This window comes from Schistocerca gregaria, chromosome 5 (genome assembly GCF_023897955.1).
Source record: "Schistocerca gregaria isolate iqSchGreg1 chromosome 5, iqSchGreg1.2, whole genome shotgun sequence".
NCBI lineage: Eukaryota > Metazoa > Arthropoda > Insecta > Orthoptera > Acrididae > Schistocerca > Schistocerca gregaria.
In genome coordinates this window covers 370,113,121-370,131,944 of record NC_064924.1, presented here as the reverse complement: position 1 = coordinate 370,131,944, position 18,824 = coordinate 370,113,121, and positions in this window count along the sequence as shown.

The window sequence follows — 18,824 nt, the reverse complement described above, 5'->3', positions numbered from 1 at the left end:
TAAATGAAAAAGTTCTACGAGTCAGGGGATGAAATGTGATAAGCTTGAACGTTGAAGGGAAGCTAGAAAATCTGGAGAGGGAAATGTCAAGGCTCAATCTAGGTATGGTACTGGTCAGTGACGTGAAATGGAAAGAAGACAAGGATTTCTGGTCAGATGAGTATGGGCTATATTAAAAGCAGCAGAAAATGGTGAACAGGGGTAGGATTACTTGCTACTAGAAAGGTAGGCCAGAGAGTTAATGCAGACAGTTTAGAGTTATTCTTATCAGAATCGACAGCAAACGACCATCGCCATCAACAGCAATAGTTCAGGTATACATGCCGCCATCGGAAACTGAAGATGAAGAGATAGAGAAAGTATATGAGGAAATTGGAATGGTAATACAGTACATTATCGAAGACCGAGAATCTAATAGTCTAGGGGGAGTGGAATGCAGTTGTAGGGGAGGAAGTTGAAGAAAAGGTTACAGGAGAATGTAGGTTTGGGACAAGGAATACATCTACATCTACATGACTACTCTGCAATTCACATTTAAGTGCTTGGCAGAGGGTTCATCGAACCACAATCATACTATCTCTCTACTATTCCACTCCCGAACAGCGAGCGGGAAAAACGAACACCTAAACCTTTCTGTTCGAGCTCTGATTTCTCTTATTTTATTTTGATGATCATTCCTACCTATGTAGGTTGGGCTCAACAAAATATTTTCGCATTCGGAAGAGAAAGTTGGTGACTGAAATTTCGTAAAAAGGTCTCGCCGCGACGAAAAACGTCTATGCTGTAATGACTTCCATCCCAACTCGTGTATCATATCTGCCACACTCTCTCCCCTATAACGCGATAATACAAAACGAGCTGCCCTTCTTTGCACCCTCTCGATGTCCTCCGTCAATCCCACCTGGTAAGAATCCCACACCGCGCAGCAATATTCTAACAGAGGACGAACGAGTGTAGTGTAAGCTGTCTCTTTAGTGGACTTGTTGCATCTTCTAAGTGTCCTGCCAATGAAACGCAACCTTTGGCTCGCCTACCCGACAATATTATCTATGTGGTCCTTCCAACTGAAGTTGTTTGTAATTTTAACACCCAGGTACTTAGTTGAATTGACAGCCTTGAGAATTGTACTATTTATCGAGTAATCGAATTCCAACGGATTTCTTTTGGAACTCATGTGGATCATCTCACACTTTTCGTTATTTAGCGTCAACTGCCACCTGACACACCATACAGCAATCTTTTCTAAATCGCTTTGCAGCTGATACTGGTCTTCGGATGACCTTACTAGACGGTAAATTACAGCATCATCTGCGAACAACCTAAGAGAACTGCTCAGATTGTCACCCAGGTCATTTATATAGATCAGGAACAGTAGAGGTCCCAGGACGCTTCCCTGGGGAACACCTGATATCACTTCAGTTTTACTCGATGATTTGCCGTCTATTACTACGAACTGCGACCTTCCTGACAGGAAATCACGAATCCAGTCGCACAACTGAGACGATACCCCATAGCTCCGCAGCTTGATTAGAAGTCGCTTGTGAGGAACGGTGTCAAAAGCTTTCCGGAAATCTAGAAATACGGAATCAACTTGAGATCCCCTGTCGATAGCGGCCATTACTTCGTGCGAATAAAGAGCTAGCTGCGTTGCACAAGAGCGATGTTTTCTGAAGCCATGCTGATTACGTGTCAATAGATCGTTCCCTTCGAGGTGATTCATAATGTTTGAATACAGTATATGCTCCAAAACCCTACTGCAAACCGACGTCAATGATATAGGTCTGTAGTTAAATGGATTACTCCTACTACCCTTCTTGAACACTGGTGCGACCTGCGCAATTTTCCAATCTGTAGGTACAGATCTATCGGTGAGCGAGCGGTTGTATATGAGTGCTAAGTAGGGAGCTATAGTATCAGCGTAATCTGAAAGGAACCTAATCGGTATACAATCTGGACCTGAAGACTTGCCCGTATCAAGCGATTTGAGTTGCTTCGCAACCCCTAAGGTATCTACTTCTAAGAAACTCATGCTAGCAGATGTTCGTGTTTCAAATTCTGGAATATTCCATTCGTCTTCCCTGGTGAAGGAATTTCGGAAAACTGCGTTCAATAACTCCGCTTTAGCGGCGCAGTCGTCGATAACAGTACCATCGGCACTGCGCAGCGAAGGTATTGACTGCGTCTTGCCGCTTGTGTACTTTACATACGACCAGAATTTCTTCGGATTTTCTACCAAATTTCGAGACAATGTTTCGTTGTGGAACCTATTAAAGGCATCTCGCATCGAAGTACGTGCCAAATTTCGCGCGTCTGTAAATTTTAGCCCATCTTTAGGATTTCGCGTTCTTCTGAACTTCGCATGCTTTTTCCGTTGCCTCTGCAACAGCGTTCGGACCTTTTTTGTGTACCAAGGGGGATCCGTTCCATCTCTTACCAATTTATGAGGTATGAAGGAGAGGAGAAGGACTAATTGAGTTCTGTAATAAATTTCAGCTAGTAATAGCGAATACTCTGTTCAAGAATCACAAGAGGAGAAGGTATACGTGTAAAATGCTGGATGATAAGGAAAAATTCCAGTTACACTACATCATGGTCAGGCAGAGATTCCGAAATCAGGTACTGGATTGGAAGGAATAAAAAAATGGCTCTGAGAACTATGGGACTCAACTGCTGTGGTCATCAGTCCCCTAGAACTTAGAACTACTTTAGCCTAACTAACCTAACGACATCACACACATCCACGCCCGAGGCAGGATTCGAACCTGCGACCGTAGCAGTCGCACGGTTCCGGACTGCGCGCCTAGAACCGCGAGACCACCGCGGCCGGCTGGAAAGCATACCCAGGAGCATATATAGACTAGGATCACAATGAAGTAGTGATGAAGAGTAGGCTGAAGTTTAAAAGATTAGTCAGAAAGAATCAACTCACAAAGAAGTGGGAAAACGAAGGACTGGAAGTACTACGGAATAACGAGATACACTTGATGTTCTCTAAGGCTACAGATGCATCAATAAGAAATAGCTCATTAAGCAGCACAGTTGAAGAGGAATGAATATATGTAAAAAGGGTAATCACAAAAGGGAAGGAAAATCCTAGATATGAAGAAAGCAACTGCGAAGAAACCATGGGTAACACAAGAAATACTTCAGTTGATGAATAAAAGAAGGGAGTACAAAAATGTTCAGGGAAATCAAGGAACGCAGAAATACAAATCACTGAGCAATGAAGTAAATAGGTAGTGCAGGGATGCTAAGACGAAATGGGTGCATGAAAAATGTGAAGAAATCGAAAAAGAAACGATTGTTAGAAGGATAACTCAATATGTAGGAAAATCAAAACTACTTCCGGTGAAATGAAAAGCAAGGGTGGTAACATTAAGATTGCAACAGGAGTTCCAATGTTAAGTGCAGAGGAGAGAGGGAATAGGTGGAAAGAATACATTGAAGACTTTTGTGACGGAGACGATTTGTCTGATGTGATAGAGGAAGAAGCAGGATTCGATTTAAAAGATACTGAGGTTCCGATGGTCAATCCAGTATTAGAATCAGAATTTAAGAGACCTCTGGAGGACATAAGAACAAATAAAGTAGAATGGATAGATAAAATTCCATTAGAATTTCGAAAATCATTGAGGGAAGTGGCAACAAAATGACTATTCACGTTGGTGTGTCTAATATATGAGTATGGCGACATACTGTCTTAATTTCGGAAACATATCATCCACACAGTCCCAAAGATTGCAAGAGCTGACAAGTGCTAGAATTATCGCACAATTAGCTTAAAAGTTCATGCATCCAATTTGCAGACAAGAATAAAGTACAGAGGAATGGAAAAGAAAATTAAAGACGTGTTAGATGACAATCAATTTCGCTTTAGGAAAGGTAAAGGCACTAGAGAGACGATTCTGATGTTGCTGTCGATAATGGAATCAAGGCTAAAGAAAAATCAAGACAAGGCGTCGTCTTTGTGGCCCTATAAGATACTTTCGGCAATGTAAAATTGTGCAGGATTTTCGACGTTCTGAGAAATATAGGGGTAAGATATAGAACAGACGGGTATTATACAATATGTACAAGTGCCAAGAGGGAGTAAAAACGGTGGACAATCAAAAATGAAGTGCACAGATTAAAAAGGGTGCAATAAAGAATGTGGTCTTCTGTCATTATTTTTCATTATCTACTTCAGAGAAGCAATTATGGAAATAAATAAAAGGTTTAGGAGTGGAATTAAAATTCAAGGTGAAAGGATACAGTGATACGACTCGCCGATGACATTGCTATCCTGAGTGAAAGTAAAGAAGAATTACATGATATGATGAATGGATTGAACAGTGAAATGAGTACAGCACGAGAACAGAGAATAAATCTAAGAAAGACGACAGTAATGAGAACCAGCAGAAATTAGAACAGCGAGAATCTTACTATCAGTAAAACAATAAACTGCTAGCCAGGATAGCAGGAATTCTTTTTATTCCATGATGACCGCTTTCGGCGAAACTATAGCCGCAATCATTGGATCTTAGGACACATACAGGTTACAACATCAAGGCTAACAATGGCGGTATTAATAGTTGCCTATTACACACAGGCCTTACAAAATTGTCGTAAGTAGCACATAGGCGTCCGAGGGAGATGACATTATAAATGTTATGTCTCCATCACATACAAGCGCAAGCTAGGTACCTTCGCCGAAACCGGTAATCACGGAATAAAAAGAGTTCCTGCGACCTCTGCTACCAGTTTATTGCTTTACAAGCATCTAGATCGCTCCCACATGAGCACAATATGCTCCCTAGAAAATAGTATGTTTTAACATCAGGATTGATGCTCACCAAGTCGTCGAAGTTAAGGAATTCTGCTCACCCCGATGAACCATGGACCTTGCCGTGCTTGGGAAGCTTGTACACCTTACCGATAGCTATATCGTACGTGAAACCACAACGGAGGGGCGTCTGTTGAGATGCCAAACGTGTGGTTCTTGACGAGGGGAAGCAGCCTTTTCAGTAGTTGCAACGGCTGCCCTCGTAACTAAACGACCTTGCTGTGCTGGTTGGTACTGCGAGCAGCTGAAAGCAAGGGAAAACTAAAGGCGTAATTTTTCCCTAGGTTGTGCTGCTTTATGGTTAAATGATGATAACGTCCTCTTGGGTAAAACATTCCGGAGGTAAAATAGTCCCCCACTCGAATCTCTGGGTGGGGACTGCTCAGAAGGACGTCGTTATCAGAAGAAACAAAACTGGTGTTTTATGGATCGGAGTGTCAGATCACTTAATCGGGCAGGTAGGGTAGAAAATTTAGAAAGGAAATGGATAGGTTAAAGTTCGATATAGTGGGAATTGGTGAAGTTCGGTTGCAGGAGGAACAAGACTTCGGTCAGCAGAATACACGGTTTTAAATACAAAACCAAGTAACGGTAATGCAAGAGTACGTTTAATAATGAATAAAAAAATTAATAACGCTGATCAGCTACTACAAACAGAATAGTGAACGCATTATTGTAGCCAAGATAGACACAAAGACAGTAGTACAGTAATCATCTTGAGGTTAAAGCTCTTTTGCCTGTGTTTGCTTTTACATGTTTTTGGATGGGGTCTGAATTTAGCGAAACACAGTTTTGTTGTTTGTCCCTAAACATGTTTCGCTGCAGTTGCTGCATCATTAGTGGGTTTTCATTTTACGACTGTAAAACGTAAGTAATGTCCTTTAGTGTTTATATGCATGTAAATATTAGTTTATAAATAGTAATTACAGACTTATGAATAACACATAAAATTATGTATTCATAACTTTTTACCACAAGGTGTGGTTTTCCTGCTGTATTACGTCTTTACAGTTTATGATCTGCCACCATACAGACGAAATATTAACGCAAAAATTACGTCTTCTGAACGGTATGACTATGCCTGAAATTAATTAATTTTATTTTGAAAGGTCATGTGTATTTGTTTGTTAGTGTATGTGTCTATTTACATTATGTTTCACTTATATTTTCTTTTTTCTTCATCTTCTTCACTGTCAAGTTCTCTGTATTGAGTTGTCACTATTACTGTTTACCAGCTGCAAAAACAAGATGGCGGACGGTGGAACAGTTGAAGGTGTGGAAACAAGGTAGCGGACAGTGGAACAGTTGACCATGACACTAGTGGTTGTTTGGAAACTCTCAGAGGTGTGTGTGTGTGTGTGTGTGTGTGTGTGTGTGTGTGTGTGTGTGTGTGTGTGAGTGTGTGTGGAAAGTGAAAGAGAGAGAGAGGGAGGGAGGGAGAGAGAGACAAACAGAGAGAGAGAGAGAGACAGAGGGAGAGATAGGTAGATATTGAGAGAGAGAAGGTTTGAAAATTTATTATTATTATATGAATATATGTATTTACCTATGCATATATTTATTTATCAGTCTTTGGTTTTTTGTGTATGTATGTATGTATGTGTGTGTCAGTGTATGTATGTGTGTGTTGGGGGGGGGGGGGGAGGTGGGGAGTGGTTCAATGTTCAATGTGTTGGTTTTATCTGATAATGCTTTGAGGGCAGTGAACAAAGTTCCATTGCAGAGAGCTGTGTATTCATTAATTACTTGCTTTCCTTCAAGTATGGCTTTTAGTATTTGGTAATTTTCTTCAATTATTAGTTTTTTTGGGGGCTGATGCTGCATTTGAGAATTTTCAAATCAGTATAGATTTCCGTTAGGGTACATTTATTATCCATAAGGTGTTTAGCAAATGCGGAATGACACCTGTTACTTTTTGATGTTTTTGTGTTCTGTATATCTGGTATTAAAGTTTCTGCTTGTCTGTCCTACATAAATTGATTTGCCGCCCTGATACATTAATTGCGAAATTCCAGATGTGTTGTGTCATTCTGTGCTTGTGTTGGTTGTTCTTAGTTTTCTCTGTGGTGAGTTGTCTGTCCTGTAGGCTATTATTTGCCCTTATTTTCGAGTATGTTGCCTATTCTGTGGGCTTCTTGTTAGTTGTAAGGGAGAGTGAAGGACTTTTGTTGTTGTGAGTGTTTCTTGTTCATGTTTGTTCATATGTGTGTTCTGTGTGTTTGCAAATTGGTGAGAAGGCTTCTGTTTTTGTGTGTTGGGTATCTTCTTTATTTTTGTTTTAATTTTGTTTTAATTGCAGTTTATCTGTAGTGTTTGTATCATATCCATACTCTATAGATATTTGTCTAAATGTCTGTAATTCATTGATAAAGTCGTATTCAGTGACTGGAGTTTTATTTCGGTCTGTGTTGGATAACAGCTAGTTTGTGTGCAGTCAGATGATTAGAATGTTTGTGAATGTCTGTGCTACTTGGTGCTTCCTTTCTGTATATGGCGAAATGGTGTTGGTTGTGTGCTTGTACATTGTGAGTTCAAGGAAATTTAACATGTTGTCGTTTTCTGTTTCTAAGCTGAATTTTATTTCTGGGTGGACTTCGTTTATATCACTGTGGAGTTGTTGGATGCAACTGTGTGTTTTACCTAGAAGACATATGATGTCATATACATAACGATACCAATATATTATCTGATATTGTTTGGGTCTTACTAGTGTTTCAAATATTTTATTTTCAATGTGATTCAGAGAAATTTGGGCTAGAAGTCCACTGACTGGTGACCCCATTGGAATCCCGTCTTCTTGTGAGTAGAACTGGTTGTCAGATGAGAAATGGTTTTGCTCTGTGATTAGCTTTAGAATGAAAGATATTTATTTTATGTGGGGTTTGGGAACTTCTGCCTGTTCTTCTAATTGTTGTTTGATGATTTTGATGGTTTCTGTTGTAGGGTATTGGTGTACATGGATGTGATGTCAAATGATTTGGTCATGGTACACGGCTCTCCACATTAGAGGTTCGAGTCATTCCTCTGGGATGAGCGTTGTCCATATCCTAAGTTAGTTTAATTTAGTTAAACTGGTGTGTAAGCCTATGGACCGGTGCCTGAGCAGTTTGGTGTCATAGTCCTTCCCACAAATTTCCATTTTTTCAAATGATGTGAGTGTGGCTGTTGTGGGTACGTTGATGTTTTTGTTTTCTTGTACCATTTCTTTGGTGTTGTGTGCACTTCTGTTAGTTGTGTATACGTATGTTTCTGTATTTATGTGTGCATTTATCTGGCTAAGTGACATGTGGGTGCACTTCTGAAATTGACAACGAAGCGTATCGAAATACCCTCCTTGTGGAGCTTCACTAGGTTGTTCATTGTTGATGCTTGGGGATTCTTTTCTTTAGGCCATTTTGCTTTCTGTTTTGTGAATATGTGTGAGATACTTTTTAGAAGCGTTTCTGTGTTATTCTGGTATTTTTGTGTTGGGTCGCTGGATAGCTTTGCTATGTTGTTGTCTTCCAAGAAATTTTAAGGTTTTATCCTTGTAGTCATCCTGTTTCCTTATTATCATGGTGCTGCCCTTGTCTGCTCTCGTAATGTGAACCTCATCATTTTTAAGTTTGTTCTTCACTTTTCTTAAGGTTTTTTCTGCTTCAGTTTTTGTCCCAGTCAATATGATGTTCTTGTTTTCCTTGATTATGGTTCAAATGGCTCTGAGCACTATGGGACTTAACTTCTGAGGTCTTCAGTCCCCTATAACTTAGAACTAGATAAACCTAACTAACCTAAGGACGCCACACACATCCACGCCCGAGGCAAGGTTCGAACTTGTGATCGTAGCGGTCGTATGGTTCCAAACTGCAGCGCCTAGGACCCTTTATTATGCATCTTATTTGTTCTGCAACTAATTCTCTTGTTAGACCTTCATTGAAGTCTGGGCTATATTCGCTCTCTTGTTGTTTTATGATGTATTCACTTTCTGTGATAAAATTCTCCGCTGTCTTGGGTATAATGTGAGTGTTGACATAGTATTTTGGGTCTCTTACTAGAAAATTTATTTCTTGGTAAGTAGTTGGATGTGAGTAAGGTTGACTAGATGTTTGTGGAATGTGTGGTTTGGTTGCTGTCTATTTTTATGTACAATGATTCCATTTTGTTTCAAAATGGTGTTCTGTTGTTGTTATTGTTTATTCCATTTAGATTTTGTTTTATGTTTCTGTGTTTTGTTTGGCTGTATTCATAATATCATCAAATATTTTTGAGATTTGGATGCTAATTCGTAGTTCCAGGTGAATTTTGAGTAGTTCAACACTGAGTTCCTGCATTTTTGTATGAAGGTATATAATTTATGGCTACAACCACTATATTTCTGCTTTGTGTTTTGCACATTGGGCTGCTGGTGACATACTGTTTACATTTACATGTATGCAGTTGGGTATTACATGATGCAAAAGACAAATACTGTTGAATTTTATATTTAAAATAGTTTGATGTAACTTCACTGTGGTGTTCCGGAATTTGTTTTAGAGCTTGCTTGCAAATGCCTGGCAGAGCGTCGAGATAATCATTTTGAGGTAGAAGCTCTTTTATCTGTGTTTGCTTTAACAATACGTACGTTTTTGGATGGGGTCGGTCTTTAGCAAAAAAACAATTTGGTTTCTTGTCATCAAACAATAGTAAGACAAAAAAATACCTGATAATACAGGGTGATTCAAAAAGAATACCACAAATTTAGAAATTTAAAACTCTGCAGCGACAAAAGGCAGACCTAAGCACTATCTGTCGGCGAATTAAGGGAGCTATAAAGATTCATTTAGTTGTACATTTGTTCGCTTGAGGCGCTGTTGACTAGCCGTCAGCGTCAGTTAATGCTAAGATGGCGACCGCTCAACAGAAAGCTTTTTGTGTTATTGAGTACAGCAGAAGTGAATCGACGACAGTTGTTCAGCGTGCATTTCGAACGAAGTATGGTGTTAAACCTCCTGATAGGTGGTGTATTAAACGTTGGTATAAACAGTTTACAGAGAATGGGTGTTTGTGCAAAGGGAAAAGTTCTGGACGGCCGAGAACTAGTGATGAAAATGTAGCACGCATCCAGCAAGCATTTGTTCGCAGCCCAGGAAAATCGACTCGCACAGCTAGCAGAGAGCTGCAAATTCCACAATCAGCTGTATGGAGAGTCCTACGAAAAAGGTTAGTTATGAAACCTTATCGTCTGAAATTGGTTCAAGCACTGTCTGCAGCTGATAAGATTAAAAGAATCGATTTCTGTGATTTTATCCTTGCTCAAATGGAAACAGATCAATCTCTCGTTTCAAAGATTGTGTTTAGTGATGAAGCAACTTTCCACACTAACGGGAAAGTCAACAGTCACATTGTCTGTATATGGGGCACTGAGAATCAGCGGGAAAAAACTCAGTATGAACGTGACTCTCCTAAGGTGGACATTTTCTGTGCTATTTCAGCCAATAAAGTTTTTGGTCCCTTTTTCTTCGAAGGTGCTACTGTAACTGGACTACAGTATCTGGAGATGATAGAGAATTGGCTGTTCCCTCAGCTCGAACAAGAAGCACAACAATTCATATTTCAGCAGGATGGAGCGCCACCACATTGGCACTTATCTGTCCATAACTACCTGAACATAAACTACCCTAGGCGATGGATCGGCCGCCAGGCAGCCCATGACAGAGCACTTCATCACTGGCCTCCAAGAAGCTCTGATCTTACCCCCTGCGATTTTTTCTTATGGGGGTATTTTAAGGATATGGTGTTTTGGACACCTCTCCCAGCCACCAATGATGATTTGAAACGAGAAATAACAGGAGCTATCCAAACTGTTACGCCTGATATGCTACAGACAGTGTGGAACGAGTTGGAGTATCGGGTTGATATTGCTCGAGTGTCTGGAGGGAGCCATATTGAACATCTCTGAACTTGTTTTTGAGTGAAAAAAAAACCTTTTTAAATACTCTTTGTAATGATGTATAACAGAAGGTTGTATTATGTTTCTTTCATTAAATATACATTTTTAAAGTTGTGGTATTCTTTTTGAATCACCCTGTATATTGGTATCGTTCTATAGATAATATAATACTTCTTCTAGCTGAAATACCCAGTTGCGTCCAACAACTCCACAGTGATATAAACGAAGTCGACCTAAAATAAAATTTACCACAGAAAGAGAAGCCGGCCGGTGTGGCCGAGCGGTTATAGGCGCTTCAGTCTGCAACCGCGCGACCGCTATGGACACAGTTTCGAAGCCTGTCCCAGGCATGGATATTTGTGATATCCTTAGGTTAGTTAGGTTTAAGTAGTTGTAAGTTCTAGGGGACTGATGACCTCAGATGTTAAGTCCCATAGTGCTCAGATACATTTCAACCATCTGAACAGAGAGAGAAAATGACAAAATGTTAAATTTACTTGACTTTCGAATATACAGACACAACAGCCAGCACCTAATCTCCATCTACAGAAAAGCAGTAACAAGTAGCACAGCCATTAACAAACATTCTAATCATCTGATTGCACGCAACCTAGCAGGTTTCCAATATATGTTACACAGACTGAACAAAAATCCAATTACTGAAACAATTATATCAACGAATCACAGACAATCAGACAAATAGGTATAGAGTATGGATATGATACAAACACTATAGATATACTGAACTACAAAATTAAAACAAAAGTGGAAATAACATGTAACGCACAAAAACAAAAGTCTTCTCACCTACTTACAAACACACAAAACACACATGAACAAGAAACACCCGTAACAACAAACAAGTGGTTCACTCTCACATACAACAACAAAGAAGCCCAAAGAATAGGCAACTTAATCAAAACATAAGGGCAAACAATAGCCTACAGGACAGACCACTCACCAATGAGATAAGTAAGGACAACCAACACAAGCACAGACAAACACAACACATCTAGAATTTACCAATTAATATGCCAGGACTGCAAATTAGTTTATATAGGACAGACAAGCGGAAACTGTATTACGAGATACACAGAACACAGAAACTCATTAAAAAGTAACAAGTGTCTAGAATTAAATTTTCACTATAGCGGAGTGCGCGCTGATATGAAACTTCCTGGCAGATAAAAACTGTGTGCCTCACCGAGACTCGAACTCGGGACCTTTGCCTTTCGCGGGCAAGTGCTCTACCGAGTGAGCTACCTAAGCACGACTCACACGCCGTCCTTACAACTTTACTTCTGCCAGAACCTCGTCTCCTACCTTCCAAACTTTACAGAAGCTCTCCTGCGAACCTTGCAGAACTAGGACTCCTGAAAGAAAGGATATTGCGGAGACATGGCTTAGCCACAGCCTGGGGGATGTTTCTATAATGAAATTTTCACTCTACAGCGGAGTGTGCGCTGATATGGAACTTCCTGGCAGATTGAAACTGTGTGCCGGACCGAGACTCAAACTCGGGACCTTTTCTTTTCGGGGGAAAGTGCACTACCGTAGAGCACTTGCCCGCGAAAGGCTAAGGTCCCGAGTTGGAGTCTCGGTCTGGCACCCAGTTCTAATCTGCTAGGAAGTTTTAGTAACAAGTGTCATTTCACATTTGATAAAGACCTTATAGACAAGAAACATACTCCAACATAGATCAATACTGATTTGAAACTCCTCAAATGGAGCAACAACCCCTCAAAGAAACTAATAATTGAAGAAACATATCAAATACGAATGGCCTTAGTGGAAGGAAAGCAAGTAATAAATGAATACACTGCTCTCTGCAATGGAACTTTGTCCTCTTCCTTCAAAGAATTATCAGATAACACCAACCCTTAGAACCCTCTCCCCCCCCCCTACACACACACACACACACACACACACACACACACACACACACACACACACACACATACATCCGCACACACAATATGAAAGATAGATAAATAAATATATGAATAAGTAAATACTTACATGTATATAATTATTTATAATAATTATGATACATCCTCACATCCTACTCTGTCTCTCACTCTTCTCTGTCTCTTTACACACACACACACACACACACACACACACACACACACACACACACACACACACACACATATACACACACACGTCTGAGAGATTCAAAATAACCGCCAATGATATCCTCAGTTGTTCCACTGTCCACCACCTTCTTTTTACACCTTCAGCTGCTCCACCATCCGCCATCTTATTTCTACAGGTGGTAAACAGTGACAGTAACAACTCAATAGAGAGAACTTGACAGTGAAGATGAAGAAAAAAGAAAAAGTAAGTGGGAAAATATGTAAATAAGCACACACAGAAACAAACACAAATGACCTTTCGTATAAAATTAAATAATTTCAGGCATAGTCATAATTGTTTAGAAATCGTAATTTTTTGCTAAATATTTTGTCTATATGTTTGCAGATGACAAACTGTAAAGAAAAACAGACACTGTGGAAACGTAATACAGCAGAAAAACCACACCATGTGGTAAGATGGTATGAATACATAATTTTATGTGTTGTTCAAAAATCATTAGTTACGATTTAAAAAGTAATATTTAGATGTATATAAATAGTAAAGAACATTCCTTATGTTTAACAGCCATAAAATAATAAAACCACTGATGATGCTGCAACTTCTGTGAAACATGTTTGGCGACCAAAAATTAAATTGTGTTTTGCTAAAGGCAGACCCCATCCAAAACATTTCTACAGTAGTACAAGCTAATATGCCAACTAGTTGCACAGATGATGAAGAAATCGAAGAAATATATGATGCGATGAAGGAAATCATTCATATAGTTAAGGTAGACGAGAATTTAATACTCGAGGGGGACTGGAATTCGATAGCAGGGAAAGGAAGAGAAGAAAAAGTAGTAGGTTAATATGAACTGGGGATAAGGAATGGAACAGGAAGGTGCCCAGTGGAATTTTGCACAGGGCATATCTTAATAATTGCTAACACCTGTTTTAAAAATCATGAAATAAGACTGTTTACATGGAAGCGACATGGGGACACTGGACACTTCCAGATAGATTTTATAATGGTAAGACAGAGATTTGGGAATCGGGTTTCAAATTGTGAGAAATTTCCAGACGCAGATGTTGACTGACCACAATTTATTGATTATGTACTGTAGATTGAAACTGAAGAAACTGCAAAAAGATGTGAATTTATTTAGACGGGGCCTGGATAAACAGAAGGAACCAAAAGTTGTAGAGAATTTCAGAGTGAGCTTTCGGGAACATTGATAATAACAGGGGAAATAAATACAATAGCATAAGAATGGGTATCTTTGTGAGATGAAGTAGTGTAGACAGCAGAGGATCAAGTATGTAAGAAGACGAGGGGTACTAGAAATCCTTGGATAAAAGATGAGATATTGGTTTTAATTGACGGAAGGAGAAACCATAAACACACAATAAATGAAGCAGGTGGAAAGAGATACAAACATCTCAAAAATGAGATCGACAGGAACTCGAAAATGTATAAGCAGGGAGAGCTGGAGGACAAAGATACGGATGAAGAAGCTTATATCACTAGGGGTAAGATAAATACTGCCTACAGTAAAATTAAAGAGACCTTTCGAGGAAAGAGAACCTCCTGTACATATATATCAAAAGCTCAGATGGGACACCACTCCGAAGCAAAGAAGGGAAAACACAAAATTGGAATTAGTATGTAGTGTGTCTATACAAGGGTGATGTACTTGTGGGCAATATTATGTAAATGGAAGATAACGTAGATGAAAATGAAATGGGAGATATGATACTGCGTGGAGAAGTTGACAGAGAACTGAAAGATCTAACTCCAAACAAGGTCCCAGGAGTAGGCAACATTCCATTGGAACTACTGGTAACCTTGGGTGAGCCAGACACGGAAAAACTCTTCCATGTGTTGAGAAAAATCTATGAGGCAGCTGAAATTCCTCCAGACTTCGAAAAGTATGTAACATATGCAATCCCAAAGAAATCAGGTGTTGACAGATGTGAAAATTACCGAAGTATCAGATTAAAAGGAATGTTTGCAAAATACTTACACTTATTCTTTACAAACGAATGGAAAAACTGGTAGAATCGAACCTCGGATAAGGTCAGTTTGGATTCCTTAGAAATGATGGAAAACTGGAGGCCTTTCTGACCTTACTAATTACCTTAGAAGATAGGTTAAGGGATTGCCAAACTACGGTTCTAGCATTAGAAAAAGCTTTTGACAGTCTTGGCTGGGAAACTGTATTTCATATTCTGAAGGTTGCAGGTGTAAAGCACAGGGAGCAAAAGGATATTTGCAATTTGTACAGAAACCAAATGGCACTGATAAGAGCCAAGGGGCATGAAAAGGAAACAGTGGTTGAGAAAAGTGTGAGGCAGGGTTGTAGCCTATGCCCAATGTTATTCAATCTGCGTATTGAGCAAGCAGTAAAACAAATAAAAGAAAAATTGGTAGTATGAATTAAAAACCATGGAGAAGCAAATGAAAACCTTGAAGTTTGCCGACGTCATCGTAATTATGTCAGAGACAGCAAAGGACCCGGAAGAGCAGCTGAAAGAAATGGACAGTGACTTGAAATGAGGATATAAGATGAATATCAACAATAGCAAAATGAGGATACTGGAATGTAGTCGAATTAAATCAGGTAATTCTGAGAGAATTAGATTCGAATATGAGAGACTTGAAGTGGTAGATGAGTTTTGCTATTTGGGGAAGGGGCGGGGGGGGGGGCAAAATAACTTCGTCAAAGTAGAGAGGATAAAGCATGTACTCTGGCTATGTCAAGGAAAGCGTTTCTGAGGAAGAGAAATTTGTTAACATCGTGTTTAGATTTAAGTGTCAGGAAGCCCGTTTTGAAAGTATTTGTATGGAGTGTAGCCATGTACACAAGTCCAACTTGGGCGATAAACAATGTAGACGAGTAGAGAATATAAGCTTTTGAAAAGTGGCGCTATGGATGTACGCTAAAGATTAAATTGTAAGATCACGTAACTAATGGGGAGAAGAGGAATTTGTGGCACAACTTTATTAGGATGAAGGATCGGCTTGTAGGACAACAAGGGATCACCAATCAAATATTGGAAGGAAGCGCGGACGCTAAAAATCGTAGAGGGAGACCAATGGCTGAATACACTAAGCAGATTCAGAAGGATGTAAGTGGCAGTAGTCGTTTGGAGATGAAGATAGAGTTGCATGGCTAGCTGCATCAAACCAGTCTCTGGACTCAAGGCTACAACAACGACAGCAAAATAACAAATGACGGACGGAGCAAGGAGGACTTCAAAAGCAGACTAAAACTGGCAAAAAGGCCGTTTCTGGCCAAGAGAAGTGTTCTAGTATCAAACATAGGCCTTAATTCGAGAAAAAAGTTTCTAACAATGTTGAACTGGAGCGCAGCAATTCATGGTAATGAAATATGGTCTGTGGGAAAATCAGAACAGACGAGATACGAAGCATTTGAGATGTAGTGCTAAAAATGAATGCTGAACAATAGATGGACTGGTAAGGTAAGAAATGGGGAGCTTCTGCGCAGAATCGGAGAGGACACGAACCTGTGGAAAACACGGACGAGGAGAAGGGACAGGATGATAGGACGTCTGTTAAGACAAAAGAGAATGACGGTAACGGTACTAGAGGAAGCTGTAGAGGGCAAAACCGTAGGGGAGGACAGAGATTGGCATACACTCAGGAAATAGTTGAGGACGTAGGTTGCTAGTGCTACTATGAGATAAAGAGGTTGGCACAGGGAGGAACCCGTCGGGGACCGCATAAAACCAGTTAGTAGACTGGTGACACAAAAACCCACGCTTATGATAGTCAGTATCTACTTATTCTGTTTCTGATATTCTAATCTTTTCTGTAACTACTGATTTTCTTTTTATACAGTTGATTCTAGTTCAAAGTTAAGTATCACATACCTTCATTGTCCATTCGAGATGGACAAGATGAAATCAACTATTCCGAAATTCATAATCGTTTTTGCAGTTCGTTCCATTGTTGGTAACAACTGGAGGGCGGAGGGAGAACATGATAGGACAAGGAAATTTCTAAAACGGAGTTACTTATTTATGATGTCTCCTACGCATGTTGATACACTTTCGATATCCTTCAACCATGGGTTATTCCAGCCGAAACCAGACTGGCAGCAAGATTGAGAAATCGTTCCTAAAATCTCCAGAGAGGTCCATCTTGGAAACCGCGTGGTAAACCTGGAGGAACGTCACGATAAGGCGTGTGTTTGATTATAGGTACTGCCAGAGATTTTACCTTGGTAGCACGATTGGACCGGAGTGTACTTAGCCCCATAATGCTCGCTGGCTGATACTTAGCGTCACCAATGTCGGAATATCAGAAAAGGTCGGGAGGATGGTGTGTTGACCCCATACCCCACCATACCGCATCCGATGAGAGTGACAGGATATCATGGCGGTGGTTGGCTATCGCGTGGTCTGCAGGGCCTGATTGGTGGGGTTTGATGTATTTTAATTATAAAAATGTGTCACAGTTTGTTCCGTGACTTACATGATATCCTTCAGGCATGTAAGTTGTAAGTTTCATCTGGTCATACAGTTCTTAATTACCTTTACCTAAATTTCGCAGATGAATATTTTTCCATGCTACAGGATGGTTACCTCTTCACGGGCTCATATACCGTTCAGTGCAATAGTGGTGCAGCGAAACTTAATTATGACGGATAGAGTGTTTCTGTTTGATTCTTAGGAAATGCTCAGTCCCCCTTAAACTCTAACCTCTTCTTTGGTGACTCCTCTGCGAAGTGTAACTGGCTCAACCTCCGCCTCCGTCAACATTGTGAAGCGGCAAGCCTTTTGTGCACCTAACTGTCGCCCCAAGTTCGTCTACAAAAGCCACCCGCATCGCCTTATAATCTCGTTACCAAGTTTATATTTACGGAGTCTAAATTAATTTATCCCTGCGAAGAAAATTGCTTCCGCTACGAAGCGGGTGTTAGAAGTTGCCACAGCCGACGCGAAACAGCATCTGGCACCTCAGACTCCCTCCGTTGTGGTTACGGGAAGAGGGGGCGGTTGTCGATTTCCGTAATGCATCTGTGCCTTCAGGAAAAATATTTTTCAGTGTGACTTAATGACACGGAGCCGGAAACACATGTGCTTAAATAGAAAAATGCAAGATGGTGATAACTTAAGAAATAAATTATGGAATTCACTAATTTCACTCAGAAATAGTCAATTAACCCACAAATGGTTTCAGTGTTCCAAATTATTTAGCGATAGATGTCCTGTCGTTACTAACTTAAAAGAATTCCAGCCACAAAGCAATGAATTTCAACACAAATTTTCACAACTGTTCCATATAAGAGTAGCCCCCAGACAGCTGGTCGTCGAGAATATCTACAACTTCAGTGGATGTCAACTGCTTTTATTGGATGTCATAAACTCTCACGCAAACGTTTTGGAAGATAATGATATCCCATCAGAAACCAAAACATTATAAAACACATGTAGCTGTCACCAACTGGGGTCACCTGAATTCTGAGTACAGATGAATTATATATGAATAATGGAACCTGTAAATAGAAGAACAGTTTGTAAATGGAAGATTCCTGAAATGCGTCTAAATAATCTGGAGTTTACTATAAAGGGACAATATGGAATTACAATTTGCTATACTATAAAATGTATATTGTTAATAATACGTGCGTAATTAATGGAAAAGGCAAAAATACATACACTAATGGCCACTAAAATTGCTACACCAAGAAGAAAGGGAGGTATAAACGGGTATTCATTGGACAAATATATTATACTAGAACTGAGATGTGATTACATTTTCACGCAATTTGGGTGCATAGATCCTGAGAAATCAGTACCCAGAACAACCACCACTGGCCTTAATAACGGCCTTGATACGCCTGGGCATCTAGTCAAACAGAGCTTGGATGGCGTATGCAGGTACAGCTGCCCATGCAGCTTCAACACGATAGCACATTTCATCAAGAGTAGTGACTTGCGTATTGTGACGAGCCAGTTACTCGGTCACCATTGACCAGACGTTTACAAT